This window comes from Poecile atricapillus, chromosome 30 (assembly GCF_030490865.1).
Source record: "Poecile atricapillus isolate bPoeAtr1 chromosome 30, bPoeAtr1.hap1, whole genome shotgun sequence".
Classification (NCBI taxonomy): Eukaryota; Metazoa; Chordata; class Aves; order Passeriformes; family Paridae; genus Poecile; species Poecile atricapillus.
Genome location: NC_081278.1, coordinates 3,543,710 through 3,551,349, shown reverse-complemented (window position 1 = coordinate 3,551,349; position 7,640 = coordinate 3,543,710). Strand labels below are relative to the sequence as shown.

Sequence of the window (7,640 nt, the reverse complement as noted above, 5' to 3'; positions counted from 1 at the left end):
CAAGTCTCCTCAATATCCCACAAAATTCCTCAAAAATCCCAAAAAATCTCCACAAATTTCCACACAATCTAAGAAAAAACATTCAAAATTACTCAAGTCTTCTCAAAATCCTACAAAATCCCACAAAATTCCTCAACATTCCAAAAAAATCCTACAAAATTCCAGAAAAATCCCACAAAATGCCACAAAAATCCACAAATATTTCAGAAACATCTAACAAAATTCCAGAAAAATCCCACAAAATCATTACAAATTTACACAGAGTCTAGAAAAATCACTCAAAATTCTTCAAGTCTCCTCAAAATGCCACAAAATTCCAGAAAATTCTACAACATTCCAAAAATATCCCAGAAAATTCCAGAAACATCCCACAAAATTCCCTCAATCTTCCCAAAACCCTACAGAATTCCACAATAGTCCCACAAAATTCTTCAAATTTTCTCAAAATCCCACTAAATTCCCCAAAATCGTCTCCAAACCCCACGAAATTCCAGAAACACCCCACAAAATCTCCACAAAATTTCACAAAATCTAAGAAAAATCTTTCAAAATTCATCGTCTCCTCAAAATTCCACAAAATTTCAAAACATTTCACAACGTTCTAAAAAAAATCCCACTAAATTGCAGAAAAATACATCAAAGTTCAAGAAAAATCCCACAAAATTATTTAAATTTCATCAAAACCCCACAGAATTCCAGCAAAATCACACAAAATTCAAAAAAATCCCGCCAAATTCCAGAAAAATCCCACAAAATTATTTAAATTTTCTCAAAAACCTTCCAAATTCCAGAAATATCCCACAAAATCTGTTGCCATTTCCACAACATTAAAAAAAATTCCAGAAGCATCCAACAATATTCTCTCAATATCCCAAAAAAATCACGAAAAATCCCTCAAAATTGCCTAAATCTTCTCAAAACCCCACCAAATTCCAGAAATATCCCACACAATCTCTGCAAATTTCACTAAATCCACAAAAATCCGACAAAATTCCAGAAAAATCCCACAAAATTATTTAAATTTTCTCAAATCCCACAAAATTCTAGAAAAGTCCCACAAAATTATTTAATCTACATTTGCCTTGGCAGTTGTAGATCCAAGCTGCTCTTGCCCCTCTTCTGCTTGCCACTTGAATTTTAGTAATACAACTGCAATTGCCTCTTTCAATCAGTGCTACCCACTGTGCTTTTGTTACAGGGAACTCAGGATTTTTGTTTCCGGCATCATGATCAGTAGAGATCAAAATGCTCCCAAGTCCCTGAGCACAAAGTCAAGGAGAATTAAAGCCACACAGGTCACATTTGCAGTGCTCAAACACAGCCCTGTTGCTGCTGCTGCTGCTGAAATAGAATCAACTGACAGAGGCCATCACAGAAATTGCCTCTGCAGTGGCAAATAAAATGAAGAAATCCAGCAGGAGAAAGAAATACCAGAACTTCCCAACTCAATTCATTGTTTCTTCCGAGCAGCAGAAGAAAAAGGAACAGGGCACCTTTCAGGCAGTCCCACAAGCTCAGGGTTCTCATTTCATGGGGAATCTGAGATGCAATTGGCCTTTTTAAAAGGATAGAAGCAAAGGCAATGAATTGGGAATGATTAGGAAAAAATGACCCTTCTTACACACAAAGTTCACCAAGTCATTCCCTGCATTTCTCCTTTTCACAGTCTTTCTGTCATCCACTGAGAGGTCCAGCTTATCATGTTCTGATGCTTCTCATCAACTGATTGTGCTCTTGATTTCTACCACTGCAAGAGATGTAGAATCATCTAAACTAAACACAGAAAGAAACTCCCTCTGTCAGCCCATCTTCACATTCCAGATCACTTTCAAGATGTCCATGGGGCTATTGGAATGATTAGCTCTCCACTTCTGGCTGCAGGCTCTGGAGATTCTTTCTCCACATTCAGCCAGGCATGTATTCCCTAACAATTCCTGGTACCTCATCATGTTTTCTTTGGCTAGAAGAGGAACAGTGAAAACCTTACCAATGGCACAACTCCACTGTCCAGAAGGAAAAGAAAGAACAAGTTGTCAAGTTCTTCAAACATTTGTCCTGCTCTGCTGCAAGAGTTGTGCTGCAGTCACTGTGTGGGAAGCCAAGAGAAGCTGCAGCTGGGGACACATCTTGTGACAGGAGCTGTGCCTTCTTCTCCAGGACAGGTTTTTGGAAGGAACAGAAAGGACTGGGGAGAAGATTCTGGGAAAATTGAAACAACTTTTTTATGAAATGAAAATAAAATCAAAAGAAACAACCAATATGTTTTTCTCTATTTTTCTCTATTTATTTTTAGGTTTCCCTTTTCCATCTTGTACTTTCTCCATCCCATTCATTCCACATGGATCTCACCTCTAAGATCTGAGACTTGGCAAGTTGTAGACACTGTAAAATACCATGAGCTATACGCAGTTTGCCTTCCCCTGTTTAATTGGAAAGCAATGCTGGAGACACAAGTGCAGTGCTTGGGTCAGGTACAACTTCTGCATTCAGGGAATGTGCTCAGATGGTGTCTGACCCTCAGCAGGGACGAGGCACAGCAGCAATCAAGGGCATTCCTGTGCCCCTGTGCAGGAGTCAAGACTCTGGCTCTTGGCTCAACAAGGGAAAGTTCCCGTGTTTGGCCAGGCTCAGGGGCTGCCCGGGGAGCGCGGGGCTCGGGGCGGGGCCGAGCGGGCAACGGACAAACGGACACGGGGACAAACGGTCCCGGTGCTTCAGTTGCAGCGGCAGCAGCAGCGGCAGCGGCAGCAGCGGCGGCAGCAGCAGCAGTGGAAGCAGCGAAAGCAGCAAATTTATCATTTTCTATCTCTCCTCTCCTTTTCCCACTGTCCCAAATTCCCTCCGGGTCTCCCTTTACCTGCATCCCGTCCTCTTCCAGGTTCCCTCTCCCTGTGCCCGCCCGGGCCATGCCCCCGGCCCGCCCCCGGCCCCGCCCACGGGCCCTTGCGGGGCTGCCCCGGCCCCGGCCCCGGCCCCGGCGATGTCCGCGGCCGTCCCGCCGTGGTCTCGCCTCCGCCCGGCTCTGGCTGTGCTGGCGCTGGCGCTGCTGGGCGGGCATCATTGCCTGGGGCTGGGGCGGAATCGCTGCCCTTTGGCTCCGCCTGGCCCGATCCCGGCCCCGGCCCCGATGCAGGCTCCGGTCCCGACCCCGGCCCCGACCCCGACCACGGCCCTGCCCCCGGCCACGGCTCCTCCCGGGGCCCGCGGAGGACACAGGCGGCGCGGCCGCTGCCGCCGCCTCCGCTGCGGCTTCCCCGGCCCGAGCTCCGCCGCTCAGCAGCGCGGCCGCTGGCCCCGAGCCGCCGCTGCCGCGTTCCAATGAGGGAACGCCTGCGGATGCCCGGCCCGGGGAGGTCGGGGAGCGCTCGGGGGCCGTTCCTGGCTCCGGGCCGAGCGCTGATGGCCGCGACTCGCCGCCAGGGAAGGCGCAGGAGGCCCTGCAGCAGCGCTACAAGCTGGGCCCGCTGCTGGGGCGCGGCGGCTTCGGCAGCGTCTTCGCGGCCACGCGACTCTTGGACGGTGCCCCGGTGAGCGGTGGGCAGAGGAGGAGGAGGAGGGGGCGGAGGAGATGGCGGGGGCGCGGCGGGGCGGGCAGCGAGCTCAACCCTCTGCTGCTCCTTGCTCACAGGTAGCCATCAAATGCGTGCCGCGGGATCGCGTCCGGCTCTGGGGCGAGCTGGTGAGTGAGCGGGGCCAGCGGCAGAAGCCGGGGCGTGCCGGGCAGGGATGAGCCGGGGCCCGGCAGGGTGCGAGCCGCCGAGAGCCCTGCGGGGAGAGCGGGTGTGGGGGTGAGCGAGGTGTGCAGAGCATCCCGGGCTGGCTGAGGGGTCCCAGAGCCCTGGCAGGCCTCAGCCCCACTGACAGCACCGTGCTCCTCCCGCAGCCCGACGGCACCCGTGCTCCCCTGGAGATCGTGCTGCTGGACAGGGTGTCCTCTGGCTGTGCTGCAGTCATTCAGCTGCTGGAGTGGCTTGAGCTCCCCGACAGCTTCGTGTTAGTGTTGGAGCGTCCAGAGCGGTGCCAGGACCTCTCGCATTTGCTGGCGGAGCGGAGGTTCCTGCCGGAGGAGGAGGCGCGGGGGCTGTTTAGGCAGCTGCTGGAGGCCGTGCAGCACTGCACCAGCTGCGGGGTCCTGCACAGGGACATCAAGCCAGAGAACATCCTGCTCGACCTGGCCACAGGGGAGCTGAAATTGATCGACTTTGGCTGTGGCGCCTTCCTGCAAGACACAGCCTACACCCAGTTTGCAGGTGAGCCCTGGCAGGGGATGCTCCTGGCCATCTCATGGTCCAGCCTGGGTGTGGCACCGGGGATTCCCCGTGTTGCTGCCGGGAGGGGATTAATGCTTGAGCCAAATTGATTTGAATGGGGGTGTGAGGGGGGCCAGCTCCCAGCCCTGCCAACAGCCTTCAGCACCCACTGTGCCCTGGTCTGGGGCTGGGACAGCCAGCCTGACAAAAACCCCCATGGGGGTAGCAGAGGGCAGGGGTCTGACCCCATGCCCCAGAGAGTTTGGTGCGTCAGCGAGGAAGGGCTTGAACTCCTCTGCTCCCCATGTTTGCCTTGGCTTATTAACAATTTTTTGGAGGCCATGCAGGCAGGGAGGAGAGTGTGTTTTTCTCTGCCATGGGGTGGGTTTTTATTTGCTTGTCATGGTTGGGCCTCCCCAGTGCTTCTGCTGCCCTCTTCCAGCAGCAGTGGCTTCTTTTCCAGCCCTGGGTTTGTAGCCAAGTCCCAGGTGCTGGTGAGAGGGCAGTGGGTCACCCCGTGTGCCGCTGGGGCAGCCCCCACATGCCCAGGGATGCTGGGGCGAGGCTCTGGGAGCAGCAGCATCTCCCTGATGAGCTCCATCTGTGTTCCACAGGAACCCTGTCCTACAGCCCACCTGAGTGGATCCACCAGCAACGCTACCATGGCCAGGCAGCAACAATCTGGTCCCTGGGCCTCCTGCTGTACCAGCTGGTCATAGGGAAGCACCCATTCATGAGGGGCCAGCAGATGATCTGGGGACGGATCTTGTTCCCACGACGGCTCTCCCAAGGTGAATCCTCATCTCTGGGCACAGGGGGAACACCGGGCTTGGGAGACAGCAGCGGGCTCATGAGCATCCTGCTCTGGCAGCTGCTGAGGAGGTGGCACATGTCCTGCTCTCCTGCAAACAGTGAATCCATGGGGAAGTTTAGGCCCAGCTCTGGGCACACCCAGCATGGCCTGGGCACTGGAAGGGGGTGGCAACTTCTCCAACTGACTGCTGATTCCTGGTTTCTCTCTTCAGAATGCCAAGATATTATTAAGAGGTGTTTGTCCATGCAACCCTTGGACAGGCCATCCTTAGAAGACCTTTTCCGCGATCCTTGGATGCAGGGTGTTCATCTGCCCTAGGAGACGGGAGAGATCCACATGCACAGTTGGATCCAGGGGCCTGGCAGGTAACAGCTCCACACATTTCTTGGCAATCGGGGGCAAAGCAAACCAGGCTGTTTTTGTCCTGCCTGTAGCTCTGAGCAGGGCTCATCAGAAGGGAACACACAGCTCTTGGGCTGGAGCTGAGCTGGACACCTGGTGTGGCAAGCACTGGTGGCCACCATTCTCCCTGGTTTTGCTTGTCTGCTCCACTGATGGCTGGGACCCTGGACAGAGCACTGACAGCCTGGTCTGGCCCATAGGCAAGGAGAAGGAGCCCCTGGAGAAGCTGTTACCAGGTGGGGCTTCTGCTGGATACACCAAGGGCAACCTCAAGGATGGCAATCTCTTCCTCCATCTGGCCAGCTGAAGATGATGGATTTCAATTCTGGCATGTCTTCTTCAAAGACTCGCTCCACGCCCAATTTGCAGGTGAGTCCACAGCCAGGGGATGCTCCCAGATCTGGGCATGGCACAGCCTGGCCAGCACCAAAGGTTCCCCCCTTGGCTGGGCTGGATGCAACCAATTCTTCAGTTGGCTGCCAAACTGCTTTTTGTCTCTGGGCAGCTGCTGAGGGACTGGATCTGTCGTGGCTGGCTGCAGGCTGGGCACATGTCCTGCCCTCCTGCTCTGCTCCCAGAGGCAGCAGTGATGGGCAGCTTTGGGCCCAGCTCTGAGCACGGCCAGCATGGCCTGGGCACCGCGGGTGGCTGGGACAAGGGGACAGGAGCCTTCAGCTGACAGGCGGTTTCTGGTTTCTCTCCTTGCAGCCGGGCTCTGCGGATGCTGAGGCTGCTCTGGGCTCTGCCACGGCTCTGCTGGGCTCAGCCCCAGGCACAGCTGGGCTCAGTCTGCCCTCACATTGCTCTGACAGCTTTGCATCACACGAGCCTGTTCCCAGCACACCGCCTGAGCTTTCTGCTTTTGCAGGTGAGTGAGACTCTCCTGCAGGCCAAGAGATTGCAGTTAGGGACACACATCCAATTGGCAAGAACCCAAACTCTCCACAGTCCCAGCAGAATGCCTGCATCTGCACAGGATGTTTTCTATGTCCCACTCTTCCTTTCTTTTTGGCTGGAATTGTGCAATTGCACTCTCTTCCTCCTCTAGAAGTGCCACTGCTGTGTTCCTGAGGCAGTGCAGTCTGGAGCTGATGGATGAAGAATCGCCCTTCTGCACTTCCAAACCAGAGCAAAAAGCTGTAAGTGTGAGTTTGCATCTTTAAGAAACCCCTGAATGTTTGAAAGGGAATGTGCAGCTCATTCACAGGGTGAGAAGGAAGGACATCTTCTAAAGGATTTGGGGTTTGATAGAGTTTAGATTCCCAGTGCTGCTTGGAGCTGGCAAGGCGCAAAGCAGTTTCTTCTTGCTTCACTCCAATTTCACCACAATTTAAAAGAACAATATTGGAATCAAACCCCAAAATCTTTTTCAAAAAGGTTCCTGAGGCTGGTAAGATGCATCATGCCATCAGCACATTTACAAAGTAAATAACTGAGTTTTATGTTTCAAAAGACCAATTACACCTTAATTCAAAGTTATAGAAGATTTTTCACTGCACACTTTTTATCTTTCACATCTTATAGAAGATTTTATCTTTTATTTTCCACATTTTTCCCCTTAAAACAGAAATCATGCTATGAAAGAGAAGTGTCCTTTGCTCTTGGTTCCCATGTGGAGCAGCTCCCTTCCCGCTGGCTGAGCTGCTCAGGCAGAGCCCGGCAGCTCCTGGCCCTGCAGGGCTGAGGCTTTTCCCCGTTGCTGGGCACAGACTGATGGAGCAGCACTGCTGAACACGGGGACACGCAGAGGGAGCAGAGCAGCTGCCTTTGCCCACCTGAAGCTCCAAGGCCAAACTCTGAGCAGGCACGGCTGGAAGAGACTCGCAGGCTCCCTGTTGGCTCTGCTGCCCCACTTGTGCCCGGCCCAGCTCTGCGTGAGGCAGAGGGAGAACAAGGGGCAGCTCCCTCCCAGCCCCAGCCCAAGGACCCCTCCAGCCCCGGGCCTTGGGGCACTGTCAGCACCCACTGCTCCAGCCACGGCTTCTGCTGGCACTGACAGCAACAACCAAACTGGGGCTGGTCCCGAGGGAGCAGCAGCAGTGCCTGGATCTGATCCCTCAGTCTGGGGCAGTGCTGGAAAAATGATCGCAGCAGCACCAGCAGCAGCACCAGCAACAGCAGCAGCACCAGCAGCAGCAGCACCAAGAGTTTCAGCAGCAGCAACAGCAGCAGCA

The 7,640-nt window shown here is 53.7% G+C and overlaps 1 pseudogene; it reads left to right on the top strand.

The window, feature by feature from the left end:
* Nucleotides 1-1,226: 1,226 nt before the first annotated feature.
* Nucleotides 1,227-5,433, top strand: LOC131589775 (serine/threonine-protein kinase pim-1-like; annotated as a pseudogene).
* Nucleotides 5,434-7,640: the final 2,207 nt, after the last annotated feature.